A 10000-nucleotide genomic window follows, 5' to 3' on the forward strand; every position below is an offset into this window, starting at 1 on the left:
CCCTCCTGAAAGGGATATCGGGACATATCAGAGGACGTATTCTTGACACGCCACATGGCAATCTGCATCCCGAACAGAGATTTCGTCTCGCAGGGGGCAATTGGCAAGAAACGAATTCGGGAAAGAAAAAGGGGGAGCCGCTCTCAAGGCTCCCTATCTCTCGTTTCGTAAGCGTGCCTGGCGCCAATCCTGGCGCCAATCCTGGCGCCATCTGTATTCCTTTTTGCGTAGCTTAACAACTCGGTGTTTTTTCCTGTGTTTCTCGCAAATCTTGGATTTACTCTGCTTTTCATGGCTTCTCCGTCTTCGTCGGTCTCTGATAAGTTGAGTACCATGTCTTTTATGTATAAATGTAGGCTCTTGGTAAATTTTTGAGTGATTAATAGGTTTAATCTTTGTTACAAGAGCCGTAGCCTACCGGAGGCGTCATGGACGCTGTCGCTCGCTTGGTATAAGTTTAGTTAGTCAGAGCGACATTCCCGGTTGTTTTGCTTTAATAAATTCTAGCTATTTAGCATTACATAGTATTTCCTTTCGTGCTTAGTATTATTTTGGCAAAGTATTCGCCATTCTGGCCTACGCTAGGCCATGTAGCCTAGTCGTATGGTCCTAGTATTTCATGCATGATTTTGGTTTTTTCCGAGTGTATTAAAGTTTTATTGAAGCTTTAGGCTATGTTTTATACATTTAAGATTGTGTGGAATATTTCCAAGATAGTATACGAGTGAGTTTCGGTGATTTAGGTAATCGATTCTCTTGGTGCCTAGGCTAAGTTGCTTATGGAGCCTTAGTATACTTTCTCATACTCCCCGCTTGCTTTCTTTTCTTCGGAGAAGGTATGCAATCCCTTTCCCTCTGTTTAAGCCTTGGGCTTATCCCTAAGTGTTTTTTTCCGAATTAATTTTCGATAAAACTATACTGGGGTGTTACTGTACCTTCTTGTTCCAGTAAGTCTGGTTCAAAGAGGGACAGAACAACATAGTTTTTTAGTCTGAGTCTGTGTTTGTCTGGCTTGGGGTAAAGTCTCCCTCGCTGGCCTGACACAGACAAAGGTGGCTTAGCCTCCTTAGGTCACTACCGAAGGTTTCTGTGGATATGATTCCTTCTTCTGTGATCTACCAGACTAGTCCTTGTTGCTGTTCTCGGGGGAGGATAAGTTTCTTTCCCTGGGAGTAGCAACACCTTCCTTGCTTTGGTGCTCTGGGAGCTGGCAAGTATTGCTGGCCTCCCCCCTTGGATCTCCCTTAGGCTGAGATAAGTTTCTTGGCTGCGGGGGATCCGTCACTAAAGCAAGGTTGGTAGGACCCTCTTTTGTCCCTTCCCCCTCTATCTCCGTAATGGCCTAGCCATTACAGTACTGTACGTCGTTCTACATCTGGACCTAGATTTGGTTAGGATGTGGAATTGACTCAGCCCCTTGCCGGCCGGCAGAGCTGCCGGTCGGCAAGGGTCTTATATTTTGAGTGCTGCCCGGACCTCCATTGATCCCTCATCCATGCCTGCCTGTAGAGCCAGACGGCATTGGTCAGGAAGCCTGAATTAGATTCTCCCCTTCCTTATATGCACTCTTTCGGATTGCCGGGCTTGGAGGTAGTGTACACTCTTATCCTGGCATCCATCCTATTTGTCTGGTGTAGTCCTCTGGTTCTTTTGCTGCCGGCTGGCATCGGTCCTGTACCTTTGCCGGCCGGCTAATGTCAGCCCTTGTCTGCCGGTCACCAAGAGTGTGGCCGGTAGCTGGGTACTACCTTGTGTAGTTGCCGGCCGGCAGCCATTGCCGGCCGGCATTGGCTGTTGCCGGCTGGCACATGCATTTGAACCAGAGTTCTGCCGCCTTATAGCTGTTAAGTAGTATACTTTAAAGCTAATTATGGACTTGCCGGCCGGCACGTAACCTCCTATACTGTACCAGTATTCTTCAGTATAACATATACTCTAAGAGGAAAACTATAGTATGGGTTTTGGTACAGCACTGTGTGTTCTAACACTTTTGTGTTTTCTTGCACAAAACCTTTGCTGTTGCCCTACAGATAGGAAAGTGAATTATTTCCTGTCTATTTTCCAGGATTTTAAAATCATGGCTTAGGTGTGAGCTCCACCTGTTTCCTCTGGAAACTTTGCATTGGTTACTCTAGAAGAGATTAACCATTTGATTTTGTTATCTGGAAGGCTGCAACAATGGGTTGTGAGGGAAACACAAGTGTGTCTTTCCTTTATGAATTGTTATGCTATACTATGCATACCCAGTGATATATAGTTCACTTGATACTCATGGAAATTTCTTCTCTTTACAGAAGGACCCTCCGAAGTGCGGAAGTGTTTTCTGCAACGTCCGCAGCAAGAACCTCTGCGGACATGAGTTTTGTAGGAGACACGCAGCATGCGCTGTCTCCAAGGATGATCTCCAGTATTGGGACCCTCAGGTATGTACTGTGTGCACTAACCTGATTACTGAGGCCTTTGATTCCCCCTAGGACGGCAGAATCAAGGGATATAGCAAGAGAGAAGCTTCGTACCTGGGTAAGGGGCTTCCAAAAGAACACCTCTGGCCCTTATCTTCCAAGTGAGATGATGAGGGCGTATCTTTTCCCTAAGGCATCAGCTGATGCAGCGATTCCCCAGCCTCAAGAGGAGATCCCCAAGTTCAGATCCAGGTGGATGCTGAAGTCTCGGTCGCTATGCAAGACATCCAGTTAGATGACAGGATGTCTGTCGTGGACGAGCGTCTGAAGGAAGACCCCCTGGCAGAAGCCCAGGGTGAAGTTCAAGCCCCAGACGTTGTAGAGGAAGAGGTCGACGAGGTGTCGACTACTCCGGTTCAGATCCCGGAGCCTATTCCCTCAACATCGGCCGGTCTCCCAGTAGAGCTGGGACAGGCCCTCTCCTCCATTGTTGGAATGATCCAACAGATGCAGAAGGAGAATCAGGAGAAGGCGGCTGCAATGGAACTGCGGATGCAGAGCCTTGCAGAATCACATGGGCCCCAGAAGAGGTTCAATGTGAAAGACCTTCCCTTGTGCTCAGATGCTAAACCATGTGTCTGGCTGAGGAAGCAACCAGCTTCAAAGGAGGAGACAGAGCCGAAGGAGGTCATAGTGATGGACCATACTAAGGCTCAAGCTCTGCTTTCATCCTCGTTGAAAGAGAGGGGCTTCTCAAACTCAAAGGCAGCTGCATTGAGCAAGAAGCTCCCTTCCTTTGTGTCCTCTCCTGCTAGAGCCTTCCCCTTTTTACAGAAAGAGTTTGCGGCTGTACTAAAAGCAGTCGAGGCCGACAAGCCTTGCCCCTCTCTGGAGGAGTGTAAACCCTTGTCGCTGGCCCTACCTATGGACCACAAAGACTGGAAGGACGTCCATCTTACGTTCTGTGTTGGGAAGTTGGAGGCTGATTTCGCCGGACGTCAGTTCGGCGAGGACCTCCCTAAGCTGTCTGACTTTCTCTTGCAGAGAGAGTTCGAGACAAAAGAAAGACTGGCTGCCTCAATGTCTCTTCAGACGACTCTTGAGACGATGGCAAGTGACCCCAAGGTCCATGAAATGTTCATGGTGGTGGCCAAGACTCATCTGGCCACAGTGACGAAGGACCTTTATGGCTTCGTCAAGGCGAGGAGAGCTTGTAGGGAGTTCGTGTTCACCTCGGCTACAGTGAGGCACGAGCCAAGGAAACTAATCTCCTCCAACATTTGGGGCAAAGACCTTTTCCCTACCGATTTGGTCAAAGAAGTAGTTGATAAGGCCGCCTTGGAGAATAGAAACCTTCTCCAGAAGTGGGGCCTGGCTATCAAAAGAAAGTCATCCCCGGATGAGGGTCCTCAACCAAAGAGGAAGACTATGAGGACTAGGCTACCGTCTCGGCCAGCCAAGCCACTTAGACAGCAACAGCAACTGCAATTGCCATTGCCTTCAGTGCCCCAGATGGTGGCATAAACCCTGACCACATTCCAGTGGGTACCCCAGGCCGTGTCGACACAGTCCACGGCATTCACCCCATCGTTCGAAGGGCAGTCTTCTTCCTTTCGAGCAAAGCCTAGAGGGGCAGCCAGAGGCTCGTCTGGGCGCCCCTCAAGGGGAAGGGGATTCAGGGATGGTCGTGGTCAGGGAGGCGAGACCTCGGGACGGCAGTCCAAGTGGGATGATACCGGTAGGAGGGAGACCTATGAAATTTCGGGATCGGTGGATCTTCGATCCCTGGGCCCACAGCCTACTCAAGAATGGACTGGGCTGGAGCTGGTACAGCACTCCACCTCGGGCCTTCGGGTTTTCCAACACTCCACCCCCGTTCTGGAGGAGTACGTTCAAGAACTGTTGGAGAAAAATGTGATCCGAAAGGTGAAGTCCATCAAATTCCAAGGGAGGCTGTTTTGTGTTCCCAAGAAAGACTCGGAAAAGCTCAGAGTCATTCTGGACTTGTCGCCACTCAACAAGTTCATAGTGTATTGCAAATTCAAGATGCTAACACTGCAACGCATAAGGACCTTACTGCCCAAGAGGGCATATTCCGTCTCTATAGACTTGTCAGACCCCTATTGGCACATTCCAATCAACCGTCGACTCTCCCCCTACCTAGGGTTAAGGCTACAACGAAGACTATACGCCTTCAGAGCCATGCCATTCGGGCTAATCATAGCCCCAAGGATTTTGACGAAGCTTGCGAGCGTAGCTCTCAAACAATTACGCCTAAAGGGAATTCAGGTAGTAGCCTACCTGGACGACTGGTTGGTGGGGGCAGCATCCGAGACGGAATGCTTGCAAGCTTCCATTCAAGTGATCCAGTTCCTAGAGTACCTATGTTTCAAGATCAACAGAAAAAAGTCTCGACTTTCTCTATCTCAAAAGTTCCAGTGGCTTGGAATCCACTGGGACCTTTTGTCACACCGTTTCTCCATCCCGGCGAAGAAAAGGAAGGAGATAGCGGGTTCTGTCAAGAGACTTCTAGATTCCGAAAGGATATCAAGACGCGAACAGGAGAGGGTACTGAGCTCTCTCCAGTTTGCTTCGGTGACAGACCCAGTGCTAAGAGCACAGCTAAAGGATGCAACCGGAGTTTGGAGAAGTTATGCATCAAACGTGCGAAGAGATCTGAGAAGACCAGTTCTGCTTCGGCTACGTACTCTTCTCAGGCCTTGGTCCCAAGCCAGACATCTAAAGAAGTCGGTTCTTCTTCAGCCACCTCCCCCGTCGGTGACGATTCACTCAGACGCCTCGAAGGAGGGATGGGGAGGTCACTCTCATCGGAAAAAAGTCCAGGGGACTTGGTCCAAGCTATTCAAGACCTTTCACATAAACTTTCTAGAAGCTATGGCAGTGCTCCTTACCTTAAAGAAAGTTTCCCCGCGTCACTCGATCCACATAAGGTTTGTGATGGACAGCGAGGTAGTTGTGAGATGCTTGAATCAACAAGGATCGAGGTCACCACCTCTCAACCTGGTGATGTTGGCCATCTTCTGATTGGCGGAAAAGAAGAAGTGGTACCTGTCGGCAGTTCACCTTCAAGGAGTCCGCAATGTGACAGCGGACGCTCTATCCAGGTTCACACAGATAGAGTTGGAATGGTCCTTAGACGCAGGATCATTCTCCTTCATTCTGAATCAAGTCCCACAACTGCAGATAGACCTCTTTGCAACGAAAGACAACAAGAAGTTGCCCCTGTACGTGTCCCCGTACGAGGACCCCTTAGCGAAAGCAGTGGACGTGATGTCCCTCAACTGGAACAGAGGGTCCAGGATTTATCTGTTCCCTCCTCACAACCTTCTGTTGAGGGTCCTCAACAAACTGAGATCCTTCAAGGGGGTAGCGGCAATAGTAGCCCACAAGTGGCCGAACAGCGTGTGGTTCCCCCTGGCATTGGAACTACAGCTGAAGTTTGTACCGCTACCAGATCCAGTTCTGACCCAGCGAGTCCAGAAGTCGACTGTCTGCGCTTCATTACAGAAAACCCGGACCCTGCAGCTCATGATTTTCTCTCCCTAGCGGTGAGAAAGCGTTTCGGGATTTCGAAAGCCAGCATAGACTTCCTAGAGGAATATAAGTGCAAATCTACTAGAAGGCAATATGAGTCATCTTGGAGAAAATGGGTGGCCTTTGTCAAGGTGAAGAATCCACAGGAGATCTCGACAGACTTCTGCTTATCTTTCTTCATCCACTTCCATGGTCAAGGATTGGCAGCTAACACGATTTCAGTGTGTAAGTCTGCTTTGACAAGACCCATTCTATATGCCTTCCAGGTCGACCTAGGTAACGAGTTCTTTAATAAAGTTCCGAAAGCCTGCGCTAGGCTCAGACTTTCAGCACCTCCAAAGGCCATTCCATGGTCTTTAGACAAAGTTCTTCATTTCGCTTCTCTGTTGAGCAATGAAGAGTGTGCATTAAAGGATTTGACACAAAAAGTTATTTTCCTATTTGCACTCGCGTCCGGGGCCAGGGTTAGTGAGATTTTAGCCCTCTCGAGAGAGGCAGGTCGTGTTCAGTTCCTGGATGGGGGAGAACTGAACCTGTTTCCGGATCCTACGTTTCTCGCCAAGAATGAGTTACCCACCAACAGGTGGGGTCCCTGGAGAATCTGCCCTCTGAAAGAAGATGCATCTCTATGTCCAGTAGAATGCCTAAAGGTCTATCTTCATAGAACTTCAGACTTCAAGGGTGGTCAACTATTCAGGGGAGAAACATCAGGCTCATATTTATCACATATTTTATTCGCAGAGCGGATCCTGACAGTACACCCGCAGGTCACGATCCGAGGAAAGTTGCCTCATCCTTAAATTTCTTTAATTGTATGGATTTTGAACATCTCCGTTCATACACTGGCTGGAAGTCTTCCAGAGTGTTCTTTCGCCACTATGCGAAGCAAGTAGAGGAACTAAAGAGATCTGTGGTAGCAGTGGGTCGCGTCGTTAACCCTACTGTTTAACTCTGCGAGGAACAGTGGTTTTAATTGGGACGATTAATTCCAGGGTGAGTGTGTAGTTACATACCGTACTACAAACTAAGTGAGGGCACTGAGTTGCCCACGTAGACTGTTCCATTTCCAAAGGTGAACCTAGCATAAGTGCAGACATGTGTGCCGAGCGTTTCTAACGCTAATGTCATTGATTTGTAATACAGACTTTTATGACTTTGATACCTCGGTATCTTAAAAGTGGCATTTAATGTTTTTTCTTTCAGATAAACAAGTTCTGTTTATTATCATACTTATGCTTAAAGTTTTGGGTTATCCTCTTCTTATAAATATATATAGATATATATATATATATATATATATATATATATATATATAATATATATATATATATATATATATATATATATATATATATATATATATATATATATATATATAATTGTGGTTAACCTGTATGTTTATTGTCTGTCAATGAACTTGTTCTTGAGAACCTTGCGTCTCCTTCACCTGTGTCAATTTATTGGTATAATTGAGCACTCATTCTATGTACCTTATCTGGGATAATTCTAATAGAATTGTTCCTTTATGCAAGCTATGTTGCATTGGTTCATGCTTTCCCTTAACGGGAGGACCCCGTCCCATAAGGGGACGATGGCGGTTTTACTAGTTTCCTCCTATGCGGATATAAACCTTTGTCCAATACAAGTATTGTGCTGAGAACTGGTCGATATTTCATATTGACGCAGTGGTTCTTTACAAACTATGCTTTACTTAATATAGGGCGAGACCACTATATTAGCTTGCCTGGTATTCATACATAGGTATATGTACTCTTCGAGACTTTTCCAGAGTCTAGTAGGACTCTTCCCTGTAGGGGGCAGGAAGCTCTAACATGGTTTATAGTTAGTTAAAAAGATGTATAACTGTAACATCTTAGGTCTCTAGGTCTAGTCGACCAGGAAAAATTACCTCCGGGGAGTACGGCACGTTCTGAGAATCCACAGATACAGTAATGCTCTGGTATACTTCCATCAGGACGACATGGCTTGAGCCCAAAAAAACGGATTTTGAGCGAAGCGAAAAATCTATTTTTGGATGAGATGGCCCTGTCGTCCTGATGGACCCGCCCTTGCCTTTCTAAGAAAGGGCTGTAGGACCCCTCCCTACATACAGTATCTGTAGCACCTCGTGTACGCTACAAGAAATACAGATGGCGCCAGGATTGGCGCCAGGCACGCTTACGAAACGAGAGATAGGGAGCCTTGGGAGCGGCTCCCCCTTTTTCTTTCCCGAATTCGTTTCTTGCCAATTGCCCCCTGCGAGACGAAATCTCTGTTCGGGATGCAGATTGCCATGTGGCGTGTCAAGAATACGTCCTTTGATATGTCGCGATATCCCTTTCAGGAGGGATATTCGCTCCAGGAGTTAGAATTCTGGTACCTTAAGGTAAATTCTCTGGGAATATCGTCGTAGTTGTAATATACCCTAGGAAGCTACGCTATAGGAAATTCCATCAGGACGACATGGCCATCTCACCCAAAAATAAATTTTTCGCTTCGCTCAAAATCCGTTATATATATATATATATATATATATATATATATATATATATATATATATATATATATATATATATATATATATATATATATATATATATATATATATATATATATATATATATATATATATATATATATATATATCTTTAATTATAACATTATCAACGATTGTGAACCATCATATGAAAAATTTAAATCTTCCAGACCAAAGTGTCTCTCATGTAGGCAGGGTAATTGAATACTGAATAATTAATGATTACTAAGTTAAAATTCTCAAATTGATATAACCTATGATTAAAGCTATTATTTTTATCATCCAGCTAATCTCTAATGTCATTATAAGAATCTCTCTCTCTCTCTCTCTCTCTCTCTCTCTCTCTCTCTCTCTCTCTCTCTCTCTCGTTAGATATTTTTGTATATTGCGAAAGTCTTATTTAAAGTTTTGGATTTTAATCTAAGCTGGGAATTAGTTTTGTTTAGTTTATTACCTCCGCCAACGATGTTGGAAGGTTATAATTTACCCACTTTTTGTGTGTGTGTGTTTGTTGGAAAAGCAGAATGCTATAAGCCCAGGGGCTCCAACAGGGAAAATAGCCCCGTGAGGAAAGGAAAGGAAACAAGGAAAAAATAAATGATTTAAGAATAATAATTAAATAAATATCTCTTATGTAAACTATAAAATCTTTAACAAAACATGAGGAAGAGAAATTAGATAGAATAGTGTGCCCGAGTGTACCCTCAAGCGAGAGAGAGAGAGAGAGAGAGAGAGAGAGAGAGAGAGAGGAGAGGAGAGAGAGAGAGAATTGTACTTGTGAAATGTGTGTCTTTACAAATCCTTTTATTTTCTAATGTACATATAGAATACTATACTCAATTTTTTTAAATGAGGCGCATTTGCACCGAGTCGCGATGTTGCTCTCTTAGCTCGGAAAAGTTTCCTGATCGCTGATTGGTTGGAGTTATCTTGTTCAACCAATCAGCGATCGGGAAACTTTTCCGAGCTAAAAGGGCACCACTGCGAGTCGGTGCAAATCTGCCTCACTAAAAAGAATTGACTATAGATAATACTATCTCCTTAATTATGTGGTTTAAATGTTTACAGGAGTAAAGGCTGCACATGAATGGCAGAGACAATAGACAGTGGCATTGCCTTACCAAGCAGAACAATGCCCTAGAGACTGCTCCTATCTACATATGATCAGCGCCCAAGACCCCTCTCCACCCAAGCTAGGAACAGAGAGGGCCAGGCAATGGCTGCTGCTAATGACTCGGCAGATAGACCTATAGGCTCCCCCTAACCTTCATTAATAGCTCACAAGGAAGGTGAGGTTGCAGCTACCAAAAGAACTAACAAGTGGTGAGCAGGACTCGAACCCCAGTCTGGTGATCACCAAGCGGAGAAGTTACCAGTAGGATATTTCTTTCATTAACGTATTTTTTCAATAGTTCAGGACAAATCTATTTAATATATTCCGTTATTATACATGCATACACATACCAAGGCACTCCCCACAATTTTTGGGGGTAGCCGACATCAACAA

General features: G+C 45.4%; 1 protein-coding gene across 1 annotated transcript in view; it reads right to left on the reverse strand.

Annotated features, from left to right (window-relative positions):
* LOC137619949 (uncharacterized) overlaps positions 1-10000 on the reverse strand; it is a 51245-nt gene that overhangs the window by 28008 nt on the left and 13237 nt on the right. The gene's annotated exons all lie outside the window — the stretch shown is intronic.

The sequence above is a fragment of the Palaemon carinicauda genome, chromosome 26 (genome assembly GCF_036898095.1).
Source record: "Palaemon carinicauda isolate YSFRI2023 chromosome 26, ASM3689809v2, whole genome shotgun sequence".
NCBI lineage: Eukaryota > Metazoa > Arthropoda > Malacostraca > Decapoda > Palaemonidae > Palaemon > Palaemon carinicauda.